Here is a 25,882-nt window from a genome sequence, read left to right as displayed (position 1 = left end):
ATGTGAAAATTGTTACTCTTGTCTTCCAATGCTTCTACAACTGTTCACTTTTGTTATCTCACCATCCAGAGGTCCTACTCTGCATTTACATCAACCTGTAAGTACACGGTTCACCTTATAATCCAAGATCCTTTGCTCATTGCTCCCCTGTACTCTGTGCAAACTTCCTCTCACTATTGTCCAAAGCAATGTCTTTGTTCTAGCTAACCCAAATTGGCAAAAAAGTTTCACTTCAAGGGCTGGTTTCCATCCGTGGCAGTGGCTGCCTAAATATTATCTTAGGAAGGATTATGGGGCCATGTAAGGACTCAGTAGGAAAAGTGTTGTGATAGATTAGCAATCTATTGGGGTGAGGGGTGATATATACAATGGAGCCTCAACAAAACTTGCTGTCAGGACGAACACCGCTACACCTGCTATGACAACACCTTGCTCAATAGCACTTAAGTGAGCTTTCCATGTTCCCATAACCAGAATCCCCCCCATATTCCATTATCCAGAATTCTATCCAAATTCCATTCCACCAATCCGCATCTGATACTTTTTAAGCTTCTAAGAAGATTTTTCTAACACTTTTTCTGTGCTGATCGCTGGCTGGCAAAATTCATTCTATAACTTACTCTAAAGTTGAAAATCATAATCACTGGCTGACAAGAATCATTATACAATTTACTCTAAAACTGAAAGTATTGTCCCAGATGGATGGCAGCTTTGGCTGACAACCCCTAAATCTTACCTAGCCTGAATTTAGAAAGGCTCTAGAGATTCAGGGTGAAAAGCCTTTTGAATCATTGATTCATACTTTCTTTGTAAAGAAGGATGATTGCCCTTCTACTTTATATGTTAAGAGAATTAGACTTGGTGATCTTTAAAACACGCTAAAAGCTGGACTTTGCAAAGAACCAGGGTGCTTTATCTCAGACCTAATCTTCCGCTACTTGTCCTCTTAGTCACCCTGCTCAGACCACTCACCCCATTTGGGGCCTCTGCCAAGGCAGATCTCTCTACTCTTCTCCCACACATGCATGTGGCTCATTTCCACACTTTTTTCTACTTTGCTCACATATTTCCTCTGCCATGAGGACCACCTTGATCAGCCTATCCACACGTGCACTCTGTTGCTTCTTATAATGCTCGACATTTTTAAATTTTGCTCATAGCACTTATGGCTTTCCAACATAGCCGATAATTTACTTATTTTTTACGGGTATTACTTAGTATCTCTCTCCTTTAGAAGGTGAGCTCTATGAAGGCAGGAATCTCTGTCTAATTTTTACACTTATGCACTCCAACTAACTAGAAGGGTACCAGAAACACAGTAGACCCTCAGTAAATATGTGTTAAGTTGAATAAACTTAACGCATCCATTTCTTTCCATTATTAACTCTAGAGTTTTTCTGGTTCACTCATATTCAGACTGAATGCTCACGTTCTGTTCATTTGTAGCTAAATTTCCTTTACATAAGGAATGTGTATATATTTGAAATCTATAAGGAAATCTTTCTAAAAATGCTTCCAAGAAGGACTGGGTATCAGGGTTACCATACGTCTTTCAGGCGTCAGATATGAACTTACACTTTCTCAGATACTCCTTTTTCCCTTGTTTTTCACAAAAGTTGGTGTTCTTGACCTCCTGAAATCCTAATACCACAAATGAAGATGTAAGATATCTCATTGCAAAAAGTGAATGAGGAGGAGAGGGGCAAAGAGGAGCAGAGAAGAAATAGATGATCGTATTTCCAGTAGTTCTCCTGCCACAGAGAAGAATGAATTAAACATGAGGCAAGAAGGTCACGGAGTTAGGTGTATGAATTTCATCAGATTGCCTGAACTGCAACAAGATTTCAACAAAAATTGGCAGGTAAAAGGATAAAAAGAAAACTTTACATTTGTATCATACCGTTTAATATCCAAGTAATTATAACTCCTGCTATTATATATTAATAATAGATCTTTTTATGTAACAGATATATTGTATGCATTATATATAGATACATCTATATATTATATATTACATATATTATAATTATAATATTAATATTATATCTTATGTACAGATATATAATATTAGATATTATATCTAGATATCTATATAACAACATATACTATATAAAAACATACAACACACACGTTAACAACATGAAAGATAATCTTTGTTTATATTTTACAGATGATGAAACTGACAAGAGAGGTTAAATAACCACAGACACTCATCTATTCAGTGGCAGAGTCAGCATCTGAAACCCTATTTTATGTGCTTTGTCACCATTTTACCTGCCATCATTTGCCCTTTGTGACAACTATGAAAGGCAGGTATGGGAGGTGGTATTTCCATTTGCCTGATGAGAAAACCAAGTTTCAGATAGTTTAGTACTTTCCCAAAGATAGAGTGAATTGATCAAAAATACTATTCTCCTGACATCTTAGTCCAATATTCTTCCCATATCGTGATGCTCTTTGTGTTGGCTACAAAACTAATATTTCTCAAATAATGGGTGGACTTATGAATGACTAAATCAATCAAGGCTTGACTTTATAATCTCTAATGTGGCCCTGAAATTATTTTCATGTTTTCAAACCATGTGGATTAATACTCAAAACATTTTTAATTAGAACATAGAGGGTGACTAAACTATCAGACTGAATTCTACAAATAGTATTGCCTTGAGGTCCATCCACTTGAATTAACCAAAAAGTACCACTAATTAGCTAGACTAAGCAAGGGCTGGTGCTGGGCAATGTGACCTTCTTATGTCACATGTCACCTGGATTACATTTTCTCTCTGATATACAAGTCATTGGTCACAGCAGGCTGTCAGGATTTGACACCATGGATTTATTTGATAAAGTGTGCAGGAAGAGATAGCTTTGTTAATTCCTAAGCACAATCTTGAGTCATTTTATAACAGTTTCCACCTTCACTGAGCACATCAGTACTTCAGTGTTTCAAGTAAGTAACAGTGCTGTGATAAACACAGCCCCCACTGGGGATAAGGGGATGTGGGGTCTACTGGCAGTTTTACTAAAATTCACTGTTCTTAACAAGTTGCCTTAGCTCTCAGAACTTCAAACTTTCCATCTTAAAACTGAGATTAGACTAAATAAGTCACCGTTGAGATCCCTTTCAACATTCACCTTGAAAAGGATTTTATCACTTAGAGATCACCATGCCAGTACCCACTCTGATGGCTATACCCCGGGCCTTTTCATTTCTCAGGATCCCTCCATCTCTGACATCTTAAAAAGAAAACACATCTCTCCAACCAAACCTCTTGCTTTTGTTTTGAAATCTCTTTGTATTTATACTCCTGCTGCACCTATTCCTTTACCTCATTGAGACGTTAGTCTTGGTTCATCAACCCTCTGCTGACTTCCTTCCATTTCTTATCTAACGGCTACTTACTTCCTCATCACTTCTTCGACCCTCTCATCAGCTTCCTCAGTCCTCCCAATCTCTCGTCCCTCATTCTTCTCCCATGTCCATACATAAAATCTCCATCCTTGACTAAGCCATGAATCCACTTCCACCACTAATGCTCCTGGGAAGTTTAAGAATTCTGTATAAAACATAATTGAAAAGAATAAAACCACACATAACTGAGAACTGTGTCATTTGGTGCTATTACAAATACTTTATCTCCAACCTCAACTGAGCCTCCAGTGTTACTCAACCCATCTTCCCCTCACCTCCAGTTAAAGTTCTTTTTTGTTCAAGGCTTTGGCTCTCCCAATCCTTTCACTCCATTACCAAGTCACTGACTTTACAAATAAATTTGGGAACACAGGGAATTATCTCTCCCACTTTTCCCACTAACATTTTCAAATATTCACTCTTCCTTATCTCCTTCTCATCTGACTCAAAGAAGTGGATATCTTTCCTCTTTCCCAAGCTGACTTCTACATGAGTGACATCATCTCTTCTCCTCCTCCTTGAATGTCACAAAATTAGCCTTATCAATTATTGCCCGTTTCTTGGATCTTCAAACTTCTTCCCAGCAGCCAGAAGCATGTTTAAGTTTCCCATATGATAAACACCACTTTTCTTTCCATTTACCCTCGAGTTCCTTGAAAAGATAGGTTTTCTTTTTATTTTGTTTTATGTCATTTATTATTTAATTTCTCATCTTTGAGACAGGTCCCCATCCACTGAAATCTACTTTTTGCTCCAATCAGTCTACCAATACCATTGTTAGTGATGTTATTAGAAACCTAAGCTTCTGTTCCAGTTCTAAGATTCAGTCATTTTTTTCCCTGATTTAATTATATTTGACTTAATTATAACATTTGTTTTTGCTGTTCTTTAAATGCTCTCTTCTCTTAATTCCTAGGACATCATTATCTCCTTATTCCTCTCTTATCTCTGTTTTTCCTCAATTGTTGTTGTTGTTTGGGGGCCCTCCCTCATCCAATCCTTTAAGGGAAGGTGTTCTTCAGGGTTCAGTTCTTTGCCTTCTTTTCATAACACATATGCCCCCAGACAAGCTGACACACATATATACAAAAACACCCGCACACACACACACACAAGAGACAGAGAGACAGAGACAGAGACAGAGAGTGAGAGAAAGAGATTGATTCATGTGCTAATGGACCCCACACTCATCATCTCTCCTGCGTGACAGAATTGTGGTATCAACTACCCTCTCTTTCAAGCCATCTTGCACACACCCCAAACATACCCACTTTCCTGCAGCCCCTCCATGCCTCAGTATGAACTATGTGCTCATCGCCTACTACTTAAGAATGATGAGATTTAAGAGACCCAGAAAGTCAATAGCTTACTTACCCCTTATCATGTATGCAGGTTTATAGGGAGGGGTCCTATAGACATTTCTAACATTTAAGCACTGACCGTGTGCCTCAGACTGTGTGGAGTGGTTTTATAAGGACTGTAGCAAGTCTAATTATCACAGTCAACTTTAAAAGTCTATGCTTTTTTTTTTTATTTGCTGAGGAAGATTAGCCCTGAGCTAATATCTGTGCCAATCTTCCTCCACTTTATATGTGGTTCGCTGCCACAACATGACTGATGAGTAGAGTAGGTCCACGCCCGGGATCCAAACGTGTGAACCCGGGCCGCTGAAGTGGAGCGCACTGAACTTAACCACTACGCCACAGGGCAGGCCCCAAAAGTCTATGCTATTTTTATCTCCATCTAAAGATGTGGAGACTGACTAAAGAGAAGTTTAGAAATTTGCTGAACAAATAAGTGACAGAGACAGGAACCCCACCCAGCCCATCTGGTAGCAGAGATGTTCAGTGTGTGATTCAGCCCCCAGGAGACACATGTGCAGCTTCATTTAAGGCCTTGGAAGACTGTGGTATAGCCATTACCTCTTTTGCTAATTAAAACAATAACAACAATAATAATAAAAACAGCAGACTGTGTATTGAGTGCTTACTATGTGATAAACACTGCTTCAAGGGCTTTATAAGCATGAACTCTTTTAATCCTCATAATAGCTCCATGGCATAGGTACTATGATTACTTCCATTTTACAGATGAGGGAAATGAGGCAAAGAGGGTTTCAACATGTTTTCCATTTTTAAATAGCTCGAGGAAAGTGAACACCAGGCAGTCTCTTCCAAATCCCATGTCCTTCACCTCTGTAGTATATTCTCTTGTTCTTTCAGCACCTTGTTGTGTTTCTTAAAGTGACATTGAACACTGGTTCCTATGGGTCCCTTCTCCCACCAGCACCACCACCACACCACCTGGCTTTGTCCCAATAATTAATAGCCCTGTTATTATGATGCTTATTTTTTTCTTTTCTCCCCCTCTCTGTTTTGGCTTGTTAGTTTATAACAATGTCTGCAAATGTTTTCTTTCTCAGTTCCCCGCAAATCCTACCACAATCTGTTTTACCCTGGATAATCTAATTTTACTGATCTTTTTCGCAAGCCACACACTCTCACTACCATCAAAAAAAAAAGAACCATTTGATACCATTACCATTCTCTCCATATAGCCTTTTAAGTTTAGGGTGACCATATAACTTGTTGTTTAAACCGAAAAACTTTTCAGAGTGGGTGTATTACAATTACGTTAGGACAGCAAGTATGAACTTGGGTTGTCCTGGGCGAACAAAGAGGTGTGGTCCCATCACTTCTGACCCCCAGAAGACAATGCAGCTGCACAATCACAGTGTTGACTGGAGAGACTTCCTAGCTAACAGCTTCCCCACTGGCAATGACATCATGGCTTCTTCCAATAGCACTGACTACAGAAGAATTGGAATTCTGCTGGAACCTTCGAATAACAACAAGCACAAAGAAAACAATCTTGCCCAAATTTTAAAACAGAAAATGAAGAATAAAAAAATAAGTTTTACGGTTCTAAGTCTATTATAACCAATGGCAAGCAGACAGAACTGAATAAAAATGGACTTAAAAGTACTTAGTAATATTTCTTTAAATCAGCAGGGTTTAAAGAACAGAGACCTCACTTCTTAAAGTCTTTCCAATAAAATCCTCAGTTTAATCTCATTGAAAACACGCGTTTTTTGTTAAACAAACATTATCTAATGAACAAAGGATTTTCACAAAATCCTTTCATATCTTGTTATTCTCAAGTATAAATTAAAGCTTTTAACTTGCCTTATAATACAATCTCAATCTCAACCCTCTAACTTTTCTCCATAGCATTTAATACTGTTATTTCTGAAACATAAAGAAAAACCAACTTGCCAAAAAAAAAAGGAAGAGAATATAAAATGAAATCCTGAAGTTCATAATCTGTTAAATTGCTGGTGATTGAGAAATAACTTTTACCTATTCAACCTATTTTTAGGGTTCATTTCTATAGTTCAGCTTGAAATAATGTTGCATTTACCTGAGTCTAAGAAATGAATATTTGAGAAAATTTTTTTATAGGTTGTGAAATCAATAACTGATGGCTATTTAATATCATTGGTTTAAAATACTAACAATATGGGTATGTGTGAATATCTCTGGGAATTACATTAATTATGAATTTCTAGGTTTTGTAGAGGCTATAACGTATATAAAATTCTATTATATAACAGTGAATTCTAGAATGGAAATCTTAATCCCTTCTCTTCCCTGCCCTACTGTCTTATACATGTTGTACATCTGGATGTGAAGAGCAGAAGAAAAATGGCAAAAACCCAAAGAGAAATTTCAAAGTAGGAAAAGTTTGCCTTTGATGGCTTTTTTGGTTCTTGGAAAAACAACCTCTCCCACTTTTGGACTCCTAAAACTATCCTCTATTCCTACAGAAGAAGAAAGAATCTGCTATCCTCATTTGAATTTTGATGAAAACTTGTTCTAATAAGCTAGCCCTTCCAGTTTGTATTCACAAGTTTGAACTTTTCAACTCTCAAGTGGATTTAAAAGTCTCTCTTCATGTAAAGGAATTATAAGCACCAAGTTTTAAGCAGTGCTGTGATTTTTAGAAAGGGGTCTTCCTTAGTCTGCAAACCCACAGCACTCTGAAGACTGGTCTGAGCCAGTTCTGCTTTAAGGATTTGGCAGTGAAGGACAGACGCTAAGTTAGCCGAGAACGGTTGCTGGTCTGCAGCCCATAGGTGCTTTACTGATCCCCAAGAAAGGGGCAAATGCGGCTGAAGGTTTTAGAAGGCTAGTTCTCAGGAGCCGTAAGATTCATGAAAGCCAACATGAGCACCACCCAACTGAGCAAAAATCTGTCCAAATGTCCAGGACAGGGAGGTACCCGATCCTGTCTGTCCCCCTTGCACTCTCCCCTGGACAACCCACTATATAGATAATCATCTCCTGGTCCAGATACCCTATTATTTAGTATCTCATTATGAAGAGTTTATTTTCAAGATCCAGAATGCAGAGAGAGACAAATTAACAGGATTTTCTACTCCAAAATCCTTCAAGTTTAAAGGTCAAACAGCTAAAAAGAGGATTAGCAAACTAAAAGATTAGAGATGAAAGAGAGAACTGCAGCCCTGGAGAACTGTCAGTGGGAACAAGAGAACCCCAGCCAGTGGGACATGAGCTCCAGAAAGTGTGTGCCATTGGTAGGGGGAGACGAGGAAAAACTGATGACTGATCCTTGAAAACTAACTATAACAGAGAAGAGAACAATGCTTAGTCTCACAGGTTAAAAAATGATGCTAGTAATAGTCCTCTTAATGAGCTGCTTCGCATGTGTGCCTAATCAAACATGCTGGGAAATAATTGTAATGCATATCATGAAATTTGTGTTACATTAACATTGCTAGGTGACGGGTTGTAATTAGTATTTTGGTGGTGAACATGATGTAATCTATGCAGAAATAGAAGTATAATGATGTACACCTGAAATTTTTACAATGTTATAAACCAATGTTACTGCAATAAACAAAAAATTAAAAAAAAAAAAGATTAACATTGCTTTGCAATTTGCTTGATTACAATAATAAATACTCTCCCTCTACGCCCTGAGTCTGATTTGAGAAGGCCCTTATGAAAATCCCATCACTACATATTCTGCACCTACCAGGTTAAAGGCACTGTGCTCAATGCTCAAAACACATTCACTTTATGGAGTGGAGGCTGCTCAACCTTGGCACTACTGACATGTTGGACTGGATGATTCTCTGTCGTAGGAGCTGTCCTGTGTATTTTAGGATGTTTAGCAGCATCCCTGGCCTCTACCTACTAAATACCAGTAAGTACACCCCTCCGCCCCCAGTTACGACAAATAAAAACGTCTCCAGATATTGGCATATGTAATCCTGAGGGGCAAAGCCATCGCAGTTGAGAAACCACTGCTATGGAAGGATTCTCTACACATACTGTTCTCAGGTAACTTACTGCTGATGTGTCATAGTTGCCTTCTTACCATAAAAACCTCAGCTAGAACTATGCTTATAAACAACAACAAATATTCTCATTGAATAGGATACCTAAACTCCAACTCCTGGGTGTTTGTGAAAGAGTTTGTCTCTCACCTGGCATTCATTAAAAAAAAAATCTTCATTAAGAAGCTGTAAATGCTAAATAAGTTGCTGTTGGCGCTAAAACAATGCCTATACATTTAGCATCGACCTGGGAGATAGGAAGGCAGAAAAAGGTCACATTATATTAGCCAATTAAACTGTTCCATTCTTAAGGAATCAAAGCAATGTATTAGAAAGAAAATGGTTAAAAGCAATTGCCTAAGGAGTTATCAGTTATCAACTATTTGGGAATAATTGGCTCTCAGACCATAGCACATAAAGCACTGACAGCCGTATTACAAAGGTCTCTGTTGCTTTTTCTCCTATGAAATACAGGACTTCTAGAAGTATAAGACCCATTCGATTACATGGGACTTTTATTTAGTCATTCTTGCAGCCTCGTAATGGAGTAGAAAACCAAATCTTGGAGAAATAGGTCAAGTGTATCACCAACATTCCTTACCGTTTGGTATCTAGCTAGTATCGTCAAAAGGGTCAAAATAAAATTAGATTTTAAAAATACAAAAGAACTTAGTTGCACTGTATTCTTTATCTTCAGCCCAGGTTTCTCATCTACATCTCATCAAGAAGAATCAACACTATGTGAAACAATGGTCAAATGCTTTATAAGGAAGATTTAAACGTCCCTCAAAAGCATCAGATAATTACCTAAGCCAGAAGCAAGACGTTAGAGTAGCAGACTAATGATCTGATCTAGGATGGTAATTCCCATGGTTCCTAAGGAGCACAAACATCAATCATGTAATAAATATGTGGTTTCCATTGGACTCCAGACTGGGTGAAAAAAAATATCTCAGCAGTGAGAAAATTGCCCAAGTTTTCCTGGCATATCAATATGCGTGTCCCTTAAAGCAAGGCTATTTCTAACATTACACATTGCTAATCTTTCTTTCAAATGCTGTTATATTAATTAATGCCAGAATAAGCACCAGAGGGGGAAATCTACATAACTGGACAATAAAGTGATGGGTCCCAGTAAGATCCCACAACTCTGCTTCTGGAATAATTATAGGCAAGTTTCCTTTTTTGATCATACTATTTTATTTCTTTTTTAAAAAAAATTATACTATAGCTGACTTTTCTACCTCTCCATCTCTCAGATATAGCTATGAGCTTTCAAATCCCACGATAGCCAGTTCTGATGTGCCTGAGAAGATACCACCCAACTGTATGTAAGTCTCTGTTGGTTAAACAATTATCTAAATCTTATAGACTGAGGGATTTTTTTATTTTTTTAATTATCAGATGGAAATTTTTTTCTTTTGGTGTACAGTTCTATGAAGTTCAATAGTGTATGGATTTGAGTAACCACCTCCACAATGAAGATATAAAACAATTCTCTCACACCCCAAAACTCCCTGTGCTACACCATTATAGGAATGTTCTCACCACACCCACTGACCTTTTCGCTGTCTTTACAGTTGTTCCTTTTCCAGAATATCACTTAGTTGGAGCCATACAGTTTGTAACCTTTTCATACTGGCTTCTCTCACTCCTGCATGTTTTTGAGAATCATCCAATTTTCATGTATCAATATCAATATGTATCAATAGTTTGTTCCTTCTCACTTCTGAGTAGTGTTCTACTGTATGGATATATCACAGCTTGTTTATCCATACCCCTGGTGAAGGACATTTGAGTTGTTTCCAGCTTTTGACCATGACAAGTAAAGCTGAACACTCATCTACAGGTTTTAGTGTGAACATAAGTTTTCATTTCTCTAGGATAATTAACCAGGAGAAGGATTACTGGGGCAAATGTTAAGTATATGTATAACTTTATAGGAAACTGCCAAACTATTTCCGAGAATATCTGTACAATTTTACACTTTTACCAGCAATGTATGAGAGTTCCATTTGCTCCATGTCCTCGCCAGCATTTGGTCCTATGGGCTGACAGTTTTAATCTAAGAATGCTAGAAGGACTTTATTAAAAAATATCTTTATCAACTGTTATAAGATAGGATATGCTTAATATAAAGCAGCTAGCATCCCAGTTGGGAAATAGTATTATTTTATTTTCCAATAAGGTGTTTTGTAGAAAGTACTTTGATCTCAAACATTTGAAATCATAATAAAATGTTTTATTCAATACTATAAGATCCTCTAAAATTGCATTATGTAATTTGTTAGGGGAGCCGTACTGGCCCTGAACTAAGTGTTTAATTCTTTTTGTATCTATGGTAACTATAAAAACGTTCTCCATGCTTTTTGGGCTTGTACAAGGACCAGAACCAAATTGATTAATTCAACAAATATTTAGTGAGAGCTATTAGGCTGGGAATAATTGTGAATAGGACAGCTTTGACTTCTGTCTTCATGAGGCATACATATATATGGAAAAACAGCAATCATCAATTGCATGAATAATTATTCATCTAAATACGTGCATAGAATATATTATCTGGGAATATTTTAGGAGACCTCAACCTTAGTTTGATAAATGTCACGTACTCACTCATAGAATGTATAAATAGAAATCATGAACTGTGCTTTAATTCTGATTTCATAGTAAATAATGAAATTACCAAATGTATCTGAGAAATTAGTACAAATTAGAAACTAATCAAAATATAATGTGCAAATTGTGAATAAAACCCTCCAATTCCAAGATTCTGGAAAAAGCAGATCCAGAATGCAAACAGGAAAAAAAAACTGTGCACAGTATTTTAAAATATCAAAACTCTTCTGATAAATGGAGAGAGCGTTTGACTGTCACTGACAGCTATAACTCTGTTCCCCTCTCTGGCTGAGGTACGTCTCCAGGCTCCATCTCCTTCCCCTCTTCTTTCTTTGCATGCTCTCTCTCGTCCAAATTCACAGTTTTTCATCTCATTATTAAGGATCATTCCGCGGGTCTTATTTTCTGTTTCCTCTAGATTGCCGGCTCTGGATCATATCTGCAGCTTCCCAGTGGAAGACAACAGCCCACGAGGAACTGGATTTGTCCCCATCGCAGACTCGTAATTCACTGCACCCCAGCCCCTCGGCTGGGTCATCCAGAGAGGGAATCAGACATTAACAGCTCATGAGTGATTCACTAAGGAATGGATAACACGCCAGAACCATCCTTTCCACATGCACTTAACATTGCTCCCTTTGGTAAAATGCAGTCCATTACCTGAAAGCCCTGTGAAATTTGCGGGGAATTGAAAACCTCGTGCTTATACAAAAGGCTGAGTCATTTTCTAAGAGTTAGGCAAGTAACTCAGAGAGTTCAACTGCTGACAAGATTCTTCAGAAATGAAGCTGACTGAACATAATCAGTTCACCCTAATTGATTGCATACAGTTTTATTACATAACTGATGGTTTTAAACCCTAGCCAATTAGTTCATCAAACAGAGGTTAAATTCTTGACTGATTTATTCAAGCTAAATTTAGGCAGGATTTACAATACAACCTGCCTTATCCAGGCAGCCTAAAATGTACTCTCTTTAACAAGTGAAATTAGTAAGGACTTCCCCATAACGAAAACAGAAAACGACAGAGAAATTTCACTAAAATGTGGATCTGAACTAACCAAGATGTTAACTCTGGTTATCTTACCAGGTGCAATTCCTTTACTACGTAGCTACTTAATTTTGAGATCGTTTAAAATATTTTTATGGTTGGAGTTGGTAATGCTGAATTTGAAATGACTAAATTAGAGTTACGCAAAATCAGCTTATTTGCCTGATGTGTTAATTCAGAGAAATCTCTTAGGCTGTCTGAACTATCACCTCCAGTTCTTCACAGATTTCATCAACTTCTGCTGTTTGGCAGAGACTTAAATCTCTCTGAAGGTTCCAGCATTGATTTCTGAGCGTATCCTTCACAGTGCAGCCAAGTCATTTAAAATAATTCTCATCATAAATATTTGTGTTTACATTGCACTGTTGGGATTCCATAAATTAAAATTTTAATGGGATAAGGCAAAGTCTTATCCTTAAACTGAGCAGCTAGAGAAATAAATCAATTAAACACTTTTTACTAAGCACTCCTTATGCATTCAGCCCTAAGTCAAGACAAATGAGGTACAAAAGAAGGGTCGGACAGATAGAGTTGAGACACAGAACTCATGATTTCAGTGTCCAGGCCAGTGCTAAAATGTCTCATTAAGGAAATTTTTACAAACTAATTGTTTCTTCAACTTATATAAAGTATTTTATAGAGCAGAAGTCAGCAAACTTTTTCTGTAAGGAACCAGATAGTAAGTATTTTAGACTTTGCAGCCAGAGGCAAAATCAAGGATATTATGTACATACCTACATAATAAGAGAGAAATAAACTTCCACGATTTCTTATTGATGAAATTCAAAACTTTTATCAGATTTACCATATCTCACACAACGTAATTAGCAGAAGTAATTGCTATATATTTTATCTTCTAAGACCTCAATAAAGAATAGAGAATTCGAATGTACCAAATTTTCTTGGGGACTCGTAATTATTAGAAATCCATTTTTTGCTTGGAGTTGCCTCCAATTAAATAGGTATCAATCGAGTATTTACTATAATTCTGAAATTTGTGCTGGGTGATAAGGACACAAAGAGAAATGGCCCTCTGCCTTCAAAGCACTAAAATTCAAGGGGAGACTGACAAATAGACAAAGTACAATAACGGTATGTAATGAGTACTGCAATAAAAGTGTGTGTATAGTGCTACATAAACATTTGTATAAAGTGCTACAGAAACACAGAAGGAGGACTTTGAAAATACTGTTGAAAGTTCTTCTAAAAATGTACATTTCTCTTCTTGCAGTCTTAGTAATAAGGACATGGATCTTCAAAATATTTAATTGATTGAGAATCCCTGTGTTGCCTCTGAATAACTATTCTGACCAATTTTCATCGTAAGCTTTACAGAGCTGGGTGTTCCAGGTCATTTGCCTGAATCAGAAGGGACAATAAGGATATAGTCAAGAAGTATTTGATTTGTGTGTTTTTACTGCATTTATCACAATAAATTTTCTTTTTTCCTGACAATTAAGATTCTGATAATTTGAGGCCTCTAGTTAATGGAGAATTTTCCCTAGCAGTCTCAAGAATTACAAGAAGGATTGACAAAAACAAATAAACAAACAAGCAAAAACCCAGATTAGCCAATACAAATCCAAACCAGGAGAAAGAGAAGGGAAAACTTTAGTATTATTCTTTTTTTATCTTTCAAACTAGTGTACTATACAATAAGTAACAAACTAACAAAGCCACACACTTATTTTATAAATTCAGAAGGAAACCAAAGTCTCACGTCTCCTTTCTCCCAAGGAGGCTTGTGGGTGCACAATGACCCAAAATGGGGCAACATGTCTGTTTGATGAAGTATTGAAGAGTCTTATAACCTTTGCCTCTTCAGATGTCAATCAGATGACGACTTTAGCATCCCCCTGTACTATACCAGAAGCATGCAGATAGCCCACTTTTGGTTTTAATTCCTGGAAAGCTTATCCCACAATAAACATAAATACAAGGATCTAGAAGTCAAGGTGCTCTGCTGTTTGTGAGGAATGCAGGCTATTCATATCTCTGCTCTAGCGATCCTAGTTTGGAGGGTGCCTGGCACATTTCTGAAAAGTTACTTCTACCTCAGAGTTGTGATGGCTATGCCAATACCGATGGGAGGCAGTGGTAACTAGATGAGAAACGATACATCCTCTACCTTTCTTTATCCTTCTCAATATTCACTTCAGTCAAACACCTGTAGAAAGGGAGTTTACTCTGCAATCCCTTCTAGCAAGGAGTCTATTTTCTATATAGGTAGATAAGACATAGACCCTCATGAAACTAAGAGAACGATCCAAAGAACACACTGTCCAAAGGTACAGAGACTTCAAGCAATGTAAAGTGTTTAGTTGTACTGCAAAGGGATGTGGTGTCTGAAGAGGAGGCCAGAGTCTTGTGATGGTGGTTAGATCACAAAGCACATCAGACCTTATGCTAGCAAACAGAGATTTTATTTTGTAAAATAAATGGAACCAGTTAACAGTTTTATGCTGACACTTACATGATCAGATTTGCATTTTAGAAAGAGCACTTCTCCCTTGTGTAGACTGTAGAATTACAGAGGTTTAGAGTTGTAAAGGGGAGAATAGTATTTACTGCTACAGCTCAGGTAAAGGCTCATGCTAAGGCAGTAGTGAGAAAATGGAAAAGAAGATGATTTAACAGCTGGTAAGAAGATGGACTAGGTAAGCCCTTGTGACTGTAAGCAGGAAGGGGCTGAGAGGACAAAGCCACCAAGGTGACTACTAACTTGGGAAACTGGATGGATAGAGGTGGAGGGCTGAAGACAAGGCATTCTAAAACAGGTAGAATGAAGATGGCTAGGTAGATAGGTAGTTGGATATTCAGATCTGGAAGTGGGGGATGAGTCTAGAGTAGAGGTCAAGATTTGGGACCTGGGAGTTGCAGGCCAAGGCGTTGATAAAACCAGGAAGGGGAAAAAAGAGCAAAAGGAGAATATGGTTGATGGCAAAACTTTAGGGATCACTAACATTGGAGGTATGGGTAGAAGAGGACTCAGATGGAGAACACGAGGAGGAGGCAATGGCTGGCACAGCGGCGGCTCCAAAATTTCTATTTGGAAAGGACTCAAACCAGCAATAAGGTCAGGGGGGGCTTGAACATTCATTTGCATAGCACTTGATACAAGAATTGAGAAAACTCCATTGTCCATATCAAAGAATGGGGGGTGCTGCCGGACATTACATTCCCACCCCAGCCCCACCTTTCAATTACTGTACTACTGAGATGTTGGAGACCCAGGGGAGCACATTGCCTGGAAACTAAAGAAAGTAAGAATTTTAAGAATCAGGGAGCAGACTCAGAGTCAAATTCCCCAAAGATCATATAGATAAGTAGAAAATATCCAGTCAATTTTGCAATAGCTGATGTTGCCAGCGCAATTTCAGTGAAGTAATGGGGGAAGAAGCCACAATGCAGTGCAGAGAGACTGAATGCGAAGCAAGGAAGAGTCAGTGAGGGTAGACTTCTCTTGAAAGGAGTTTGACTGTGAAGAGATGAAGAGGGATATGGCAGTAGTCACAGGGGGATGCAGGGTCAAAGGGCCTGAGAGTAGTTTGAAGACACAAGTGGAGACCCGTCTCCACAAATTGATGGCTGCCCTTCTCCAGAAAATGTCTCTCCCATTGGGCCCCATTTCCATCTAAAAGTCCACCATGAAATATTCATTTAGTTGGGCCTTATAGGCTTTCTACTGGCAGCAAGTTTCTATTAAAGAGCAAATACCCAAGTAATAACTGGAAATGAGGCCAGGGTAGAGGCTTGAAGTAGAAAGGGGAAGTGAGAAGGCCAATACCAAAGAAAATTTTGCGTGCCTCACGTTTTCGCCCAAGCTGGCTCTCAATTCAATCACTAGTAATAACAGAAAATTACACGTGTTCCAGTGGGCAGAGAACACTGATTAACCACTGGGGCTGGTTAGCTGAAGTTATGCTTCATGCTCGACATGCAGAGAGACATCATACATAGATTATCAATTTCTAAGAATAACAATTCAACTTAATAAACTTAATACTAATTTGGATCAAAATTAAATCTATTAGGTGATATAGATAGCACTTAAAAATGTCAAATGCCCCAGGTCAAACTTATGGGGATCAATTGTAATTTTCCTGAAGTACAATTATAGAAGTGAAGAAAGGATGTGGGGAAACCTAAGTCTGACAGTGCCACATTAGCATATTGATTATTTTGAGCTGAAGACAATTGAGAAGTAGCAGATACAACAAAAGCTCTCTGCACTCCCCCATAAAAGCAGGACATACATTTGTAAAGTTGTTTCCCCTCTCCTCTCTACCAAGAAGGACTGAAGTTAACCATCAGACTCTAGACCCTGATCAGCCCGGAGATGGTACCAGAGGAATCTACATAACAAACTTTACGATGTAACCCTTATCTATTATTAGTTTCTGCTTATATTTATCTTCCCCAAATTTGCCACTCCTAGATGCTCAGAGTATCTTTCTTTTTTTTTTTTTTGGTGAGGAAGATTGGCCCTGAGCTAACATCCATTGCCAATCTTTCTCTTTTGTTTGAGGAAGATGTCCCTGAGCTAACATCTGTGCCCATCTTCCTCTATTTTGTATGTGGGATGCTGCTGCAGCATGGCTTCATAAGTGGTGTGTAGGTCCACACCCGGGATCCAAACCCATGAACCCCGGGCTGCCAAAGTGGAGCACACAAACTTAACCACTACGCCACCAGGCTGGCCCCCAGAGTATCTTTCTTTTGTCTTGTCACTTCTCCACACAATTATTGTTCTTTGCTAAGATGCTGTATAAGCTCAGGTTCTAACCACGCTTTTTAGTTACTCATCACTGAGTACTCCCATGTGTATGCACGATGTACACATTAATAAACCTCTGTTTGTTTTTCTCTGATTAATCTGTCTTTTGTTGGCCTAAATTCCAGAATCCCAGCCAATGAATCCAAGATGAGTAGAATTTTTCTTCGCTTACACATTCTTCTCTTGATATTTCTTCAACAACTGAAACAACTCACTGGTGTTTGTGTCTAATTCCCTTCCCCATCCCAAATTCTCTTTTCTCTGATCACAGATCCACAGGAACAATATTGTTCTCTCATATATTGAAGGCAGGCTGTTCACAAGTCCCCATACATGTCCCTATGTGCATAGGAGCAACTGGAGAAAACACTTGCAACCTGTCTAAGAGGTACTGTAGCCCCAAGAAGGACCTTCCTGTCTACTTCCATTGAACGTCCTTGCCCATCCCTGTCAAAGACAACTTCATAAACCATCTCTAATTCTCACCACTCTCCAGGATTGGTCTATGGTAGAAAATTAGCAGCATGACTAGTAAGTGGGAGGAGAAAGAGGAAGAGGAGGAGCAGGTGGAGGAGAGGGAGCCAGTGGACTAGGAGGAGGAGTCATTAAACACCAGACACCATTTCCTATCTATTCAATCACCGATTCTCCTCTTTAGTCCCCAAACTCTGTCCCATTTCATCACCAATCCATGCATGCCTTTTCTCTACGGTCCCATCCCAGGCCAAACTCTTAAAATGAAATGCCTAGGAAAGTGTGAATCTGATTCTCCTCTGAAATGAAAATGAATTTTACTTCAATTCGTTGAAAGCCAAAGAAGTACTGTTAGCTCTTGCATGTGATGTTGCTTTTCCCTAAAGCGGTAGTTGACCCCAGGACCCTGGTTTGTGGGTCTGAACTGTGGCTGAGTTGCTGTAAGTGGAACCCTCAAAATTGTTGCAAACAGAGGATTCATATACTAACCAAAAATTGTGTAGACTGTAAAAATAGTATTTTGACACATAGATTCCCACCTTTTTAAAAATTTACATAGCTGTATGGTGATTACTAAAACATGTTCCTTTAAAAAAATTGCTGAATATATAGTAGCTTTATGTCAACATGTATTTTTCCAATATTGATAAATAATTAAGAAATGATCACTACTGTGACAGTCTGCTAAGTTTTTTGACATTAAAAGTGGGGAGTATCCCAATTTAAAAGATTGGGAGCCACTCTAAGGAAGAATGTTGAACTGAAAACGGCATCTGAAAGGAAATCGACCAACATCTTAACTTATCTTTTCTGCTTTCTTTTGTCTCATTTGAGACCCTCCTATTCCTGTGGAAGGCCAGCTCTAGCCCAAAGGGTGCCTTTCTACAAATGAGAGCAAGGAACTCCAGTATGACGCAGCCCAGCACCAGGAAGTATGTCTTAGTGAGCAGACAGGCTGGGGAGCAGCCGTGATTGGTCTCACGGGCAACTGTGCATTCTTCCATCTCTGCTCTGAATACTACATCCTCCTGGTTTCTCAAGTAGCCTTGTTTCTGTACCTTTTACTCTACGTCAACTGACTTCTCCTCATGAGCATTAGGACATGTTCAAGATCTCCCCATCCTAGCAAATCCTTTCCCAATTCCCACATCCAGCTCTACCTACCACCCTGTTTCCTTCTATTTCCTCCAGTCTTCTACACCTGCTGGACTTCTTGATAAAATGTCTTACTTTCACCAGCTCTATGTACCCTCACTCACTCCTCAACCCATTGCTGTCTCACTTCCAGCCCTACCACTTCTCTGAAACTGCTTATATCAAGATCACCAATGAAGTCTGTGTTACTAGATCCAATAATTTCTTCTCAAGAGTTATTTCGTTTTCCCTAGTTGCAGCATTTGATACTGTTATCATCCCACCCATCTTAAAATGCTTTCATACCTTGAATTTAGTGGCTATAATTTCCCGATTTTCCTCCTACATGTCTCTCTACTGCTTCTCTTATGCTTTGTGATATTCTCCTTGCCTAGCCATTCCTTCCACATTGGGAGGCTCTTCTCATTCTATACACATAATTTCATTCAGTCTCTTGGCCTTAGTTCCCATCTATATGATGTTCTGCAAATCTTTGAACTCTCATGTGATCTACAGAGCTGTACATCTAACTCCCTATGGGGCAACACCACTTGGATGTCTAGCATATATTTCATATTCAGCATGTCTGAAACTGAATTCTTCTTCTTCTCCAAATTTGTTCCTCCTCCAGGGTTCTCCCTCAGTCAATGGCACCACCAGCCATTCAGTTGTTTAAGGAAGAACCTGGAAGTCATCCTTGCCTCCTTTCTCTTCATCATCCTCCATACCCAATCAATCAACAAGTCTAGCCAATTTCTCCTCACAAAATCTCACTTGAACCCACACATTTCTCATGTCATCATCCTGGTCTATGCTGCATCATTCTCTCCTTTGGACTTGGCCACCATACTGGATTCCCCACTTCCTCTCTTGCCCCATCCAATCTATTCTCTACAGAGCAGTCAGAATAATCTTCTAACCATGCAGATCTGATCATGATACTCCTTCATTAAAAATCCTTTATGAACGTGTCTTGACCCTCAGGATCAAGTCCAAAATCCTTAACATGGCTTATAAAACATCCTGGGAACAGATCTCTCACATCTCAATGTCATCTTGGGCCATTCTCAGCCAGGTTGGACTTTTTTTCATTCTTTAAAGATACAATACAGCCTCTGTACTTTTACACACATTATCCCTCCATCTCATATCCTCTTTCCTACAACTCTTTACCTGGCTAACTCACTCATCTTTCAAATCTCAGCTTGAGTATCACCTGCTCCAAAAGCTTTCCCTAGTTCAAGGGTTGACAAACTATGACCCATGGGCCAAATTTGCCCATGGCCTGTTTTGGTACAGCCTCGAGTTAAGAATAGTTTTAAATTTTTTAATGGATTTTAAAAGAAGAAAAGTAAAAGGAGAAAGAGACAGATAAAGAGGAGGAAGAGAAGAAACAGAAAACATACAGGGCCATTAAAGCCCAAAATAGTGAAAACCTAGGATATTTACTATCTGGACCTTTACAGAAAAGTTTGTTTACCCTTGCCTTAGACCATCAGTTTAGGGCCCCCTGCTGTGTGCTCCCTGATTCCCTGGACTTCCTTAGTCATCACACTCAAGCTTTCTTACAATTAGCTATTTAATGTCTCCTTTTCACACTAGACTCTAAGCTCTGCAAAGTCTCAGGTATCATTTCCATCTTTATCACACTATATCCCTGGTATACAGTACATGGTAGAATCTTAGTAAACATTTGTTGAATGAATTACAGTGGAAGGAAAATAAACAACAGCTACCATATTGCTGTGTCCACAGATAGGCCATGGAAGTACTTCTAGGGGCATATGACTCAGACAACCATACATCCCAGTGCTCTCAGGACAAGGATGATTTATGCTTGTCATCCCAGCAAAATTATTAACAGTTTCCCCTTTTCCTCTCGAAAGTGTCCTACTTTGGAGGAGCTGGGAGACTTAAAAAAAGTTCATAGGTCCCACTGCCTGGGACAACAGAAGCTTCCTAAGGCCACTGGAGCACAAACCACAGTGGCCTTTGTATCGAAAGGCAGAACTCTTCCTATGGGGACGAGAATCCTTGCAACACATAGTGTTCAGAAACCAGAAAAATATTAGAAAAATACTGCATTTATGGAACATCGTGATTAAAATAGACTTGTTCACTGACTTGGAAATTTGCCTATTATTTTTAACATAGTCATTGTATGAAAAAACAACCCAAAATTTGTAAATAACCAACTTTTGGAAATCAATCTATCTTGAGTTTGGAACAGCCAGTATAACAAGGTTAATGAATACACTGTGACAAGCTTTTTTTTTTGTCCATGACATATACAGGTGAGTCACTCTTTTCTCTTTTGGCATGACTGGGAAATCAGATATTCTAGCTAATCAATATCCAGGCATGATAAAATAAGTTATTTGGAGATATAAAATTTAAGCATTGAAATTAACTTCAGAAATTGTCTGATTCAACACCCTTATTTTATAGATATGAATATGGGGGACAAGAGAGCACATGTTCCTGCAGTGTATAAGGCTCCTGTGGAATCAGTGACAGGCCTGTTTAAATTTTTTCCCATAAATTTAAATAAAATTAAACACAGTTAATAATAAAACATCACATTTATATTTTATCTCTTTTTGTAATGATCTGGAATCCCTTTGGAATCTCCATGCCTGAGATTTCATCTTAAAGAACAGAAGTCTAGATTTCACTTTATGTGTACTGTCATGTCTCACTTAACGATGGGGATACATTCTGAGAAATGTGTCACTGGGTGATTTTGTCATTGTGCAAACATCATAGAGTGTACTTCCACAAACCTAGATGTCATAGCCCACTACAGACCTAGGCTATACGGTACTAATCTTATGAGACCACCGTCGTATATACAGTCCATCATTGACCGAAATGTCAATGTATGGCTATTCATGAATCTTACCTATCCAAAGAAAGGTACGAATCCTACATCTCTTTTAAATTTCCTCTTCACTTCTTCTCTAAATAGTGTTTTGCCACCATTGGTTTGAGCTGCAGGCCAAACTCATCAAATTTATATCTATTATTAATACTACTAATAATAAAGATAGTATTTATTAAATATGTACAATATGCTAGGCACTAAGCTTATGTGATTTATTTATCCATTAAAACAACCAGATGAGAAAAGTGTCATTAATTTAAAAATGAGAAAACTGAGGCTAGGAGCAAATAACTTGCCCAGGATACAGAGCTGGTGATTCATCCAGATGGGGCCTCAGCTCATATCTTTGAGTTGACTATGAACCACCGCCCTATAATAACCAGTTCCTTAGGAGGCTGTTGGATACTGCTGCGTGCCACTTCAAGTCCTCTCAGTCCAGCCCCATTTTTTATTTCAGCCACTAATGCGGCTCCCAGTTCCAACCAGGAGAAAGCTGACTTCTGCCCCTGGGCCTCTCTAATGCTATGGCAAGAGATGAACCACTTAGTATGCATACATGTGCAATCAGGCAGCATTGGAGTTGAGGCTACCTTTGACCAATTGGAGACATGAGCCTATGGCTTCTCTTTTTGCCCATGGGCAGTAGTGAGATACATTTCATATGGGTCCTCAGAAGGCCTCACAAGATCAAGCATCTCCTGTAGGCATCTTAAGTTGCTTCCCTCCTTTGTTTCATTACTGCTGCCCCTACTCCTGCTCCCTGGGATCACCTCCCAAGTAAATAACCTATGTGCAAACTTTATCTCAGGCTCTGCTTTCAGTGGCATCCAGGACAAGAAGAGGCCGTTTCCCCCACCATCTGAAACCATCTTGTCTCTATTCCTGAGCTTTATAGTGCTAATATGCAACAGCTAACATACTTTATCTGAAGAGGAAATCCCCTGTCTCTGACAGACCTGACTTCTTCATTTCCTGTGAATAGCAGAGCTATCTCCATCGGTAGGGTCTCAGGACCGCATTGAGAATATTTGTCTACCTCTGCTGAAAGCCCTTCTGATTAGTCAGCCTCCTTGAGCTGGAAACATAAGGATTTATAATGAAAAAGAATCACACAGTAAAAACAGAAAGAATGAAAAGAAAACAAACCAATAAAGAACCTATCCTATCATAACATTTGAGATTCTGGTATTTGCTAGCTTTGGAGGGAGTTCAAGATAAATGAAAGAAATGTGTATTTTATTAAATGCTAATATTTAGAAGATGTGGGGGGAAAAAGGAAAGATAAATGCTTCCAATCATATTTGCAAATATGAGTCGTCTTCTAGCCCCTTCAAAACTGTTAGATGTCTGCCTTGCATTTGAACTACCTACTCAGTTTTGGAAGTAACGCCGGGGACCAACCAGAAAATTGTACGTGGAGTAGCAAAGTTGCACGTGCATCCAGCCAACAGAGATGGGCACCACACTGTGCTCTCAGCCCGGGCTGTAATACAATAATGAGCCCTTTGGAGCCAAGTTGCAGCTGCCCATCCGATTTCCTGCACAGGAAGAGCCTATTGCTTCTGACCCCACATAGATCTGCCTGTAATAAACTCTATCCTTCCCTTGCAACATCTGCTATTGTTAACATGATCTCTGTTTGTCTTGAAGTATAAATAGGCCCCAAATTTCAAGAGTTCAGAATACACTGAACCGTAACAGCATAGCGTCTTCCTTTTCTTCTTGGTAAGAGCCTTATCCCTCCCTTGGGTTTTGGAACTCATTTTAAGAACAACAATGAAATAAAGTGGAGAGGAAGAAGATTTGAGAGGATCAGGAGTACTCAAAGGGGTCAGAAATGAAGAGTTTTCCTGCTTTTGTTTTTCCTATGTTTGCAGTAACACATGTTATGACTGTCCATTGAGCCATTTTCTGTATTCTATTTTCTCCACACTAAAGTTAAGAGTTTGAGTCAAGAGAAGAAACTAATTTTATTATTAATTAGCACCCAAAGTATTTTGCAGTGTTCAAATTTACCAACTTTTTATTTTGCTTGAACAAGACACTTTCTTGTTCCTTATAACTAATGTGCTTGTTTACAAGATGAGAAAACAGGGGAGCATTGGTCCTTTCCTCTGATGTAGAGTATTGGTAAAGAGCAGACACTGAAGCCCGACAGCCTAGATTCCCAGCCTAGACCTGCCGTTAGGTGAATTGACTCCACTCCTCTGAATCGCAGTTTACTCATCCATAAAATGGATGAAATGAGTAATTATTTCACAGTACTGTTAAAGTAGTAAGTGAAATAATGCATGTGAAATGCTTGATAAGTGTGTTTAATAAATATTAGATGATCATGATTTTCCAGTAGGTCTGATTTTATCTTCCAGTCCAGTTATCTGAACTACCTCAGAGAGAGAGGAATCAGTTCCATATGTGTCTCCAGCTGAGGGGTTAAAACAGACAAAATGCTTAGAAGAATTGCCTAGCATGCTGTAAGCACTTGATAAATGTTAGCTGTTCATCACCATCATCATTAATGTATCATTAATAATTTATAATTATCCTTATTATTGTAATAAGTTCACTGAAAGAGCTGGACTCAGCAGGTGTAAGAAAGGAAATTTAGTCTTTCTAACCATTTCTCATTTAAACTCATGCTGTCAAATGATTTTTCTCAGATCCTGGATGAACCCTAGGTAGATGACATAGCTTTTCTGATTACTTTCACATATGAAAAGTTCTAGTCCAATCCAATGCAATCTAAAATCCTTTTGAAAACTGCTTTCTTCCTCAGCTTGGGTCTGCCTCAGGCTGAGAAATCTGTGATGGGAAAAAATATGGTTGGCTTTGCACCATTTCCCCATCTGATTCCTCTTCCTCCACTCACTAAGAAGCCTCTGGTTCTCCAGAGGTGAGCTTGGGCCCTGGAGTTGAGAGAGGCAAGAGCAATATAGGACAGAAGAGATCTTCCTTGACTAAGAACATTCATAATCTGGCATTGATGTCCTCTGAGTATTGCAGATGTCTAACACTGCCTTTGAGTCAGGCCCTCCCGTGGGTTCCAGAGAGATTTACACTAAGGATCTGCAGTCGCCTGTCTGGCATGGGTGATGCTTGTTCCTGCTAGCTGCTTAAGATGTATCTGGTAGCCCCTGCTGTCTAGTGTCTACTCCTCAATTGAGGCCACCTCACACCTCTTGTGTGGGTCTATAATAAAATGATGTACGATACACTCCCCTAACAGGCCCATACCTGGTCCACTGTTGGCCAGGCATCTTTGCTCAGCAGGTCTCTTACCTGTAGACTCTTCTTCACATGTCAGACAATGGTCTCTGTCTGAAAACTTCTCCTTGTGGTGCCTTAAAAACCAACTCATTTGGAGAGAGATATGAGGGCAAGCACTATGTTCTGCCTCTCTGTGAGAAGAGATGGAGAATTCATAGCACACTGAAAATTATCTACAATATGATGCTCAGAACAGTCCTCTTCCACCTCCCAATGAATTCTCCTCTTCTCGTACATACTTTGGGGGTACATGAAGGGCTAGAAAGGCAGAGACTGCATTAGGTTTTAGCCACGTCCCTGGCAAGATCAACATAGATTGTCATAGTTTGCACTATCCAGCACAGTAGCCACTCAGCACGTGTGGCTATGTAAGTTTAAATTTTAATTAATTACAATAAAATAAAATAAAATTCAGTTTCTCAGTCTCACTAGTCACATTTCAAGTGTTCAATACCCACGTGTGGCTAATGGCTACCATACTGGATAACACAGACAGAAAATTTCCATCATTGCAGAAAGTTCCACGGACAGAGCTGGAACTCTGGAAACTCATTTTAGAAGGTGAAGGTTTTGTCATCTATTATTTTGTTCTCAAGCCTTGGAGCCTCTCCTGAAGCTACAGTACAAGAGAAAATTTCACATTTCTCAGTTTTTTCTTTTTTTCATATAATCAGTAAGTAGATATATTTTGACATCTGGATTCTGGACTAGGGATGTGTCAAAGCAAATGAATATAAGATCATTTTTCACAATGCTAAAATCTTAGATAAAATGGAAATTATTAGAGTTTTTATGCTCAAGCCTCAAGTCAAAAAAATATCTACTCAACCAGAATAAGCCTCTCCACCATTTCTGCCCCCATGATGAGACACAGAAGAGCATTCATCAAAGCTATTATCCTT

At 38.8% G+C, this 25,882-nt stretch overlaps 1 protein-coding gene and 1 long non-coding RNA gene across 2 annotated transcripts in view; one reads left to right on the top strand and one right to left on the bottom strand.

The window, feature by feature from the left end:
- The window catches only part of PKHD1 (PKHD1 ciliary IPT domain containing fibrocystin/polyductin), a 415,790-nt gene that overhangs the window by 67,314 nt on the left and 322,594 nt on the right, over positions 1-25,882 (bottom strand). The gene's annotated exons all lie outside the window — the stretch shown is intronic.
- LOC131413584 (uncharacterized) lies at positions 3-8,286 on the top strand. The gene is made up of 4 exons (XR_009221977.1): positions 3-97; positions 1,617-1,861; positions 2,171-2,313; positions 7,110-8,286. It is a non-coding gene; the product is annotated as an uncharacterized LOC131413584 (long non-coding RNA).

The sequence above is a fragment of the Diceros bicornis genome, chromosome 14, assembly GCF_020826845.1.
Source record: "Diceros bicornis minor isolate mBicDic1 chromosome 14, mDicBic1.mat.cur, whole genome shotgun sequence".
Lineage (NCBI taxonomy): Eukaryota > Metazoa > Chordata > Mammalia > Perissodactyla > Rhinocerotidae > Diceros > Diceros bicornis.
The sequence above is the reverse complement of the archived record's forward strand: the minus strand, read 5'-3'. Positions and strand labels throughout refer to the sequence as shown.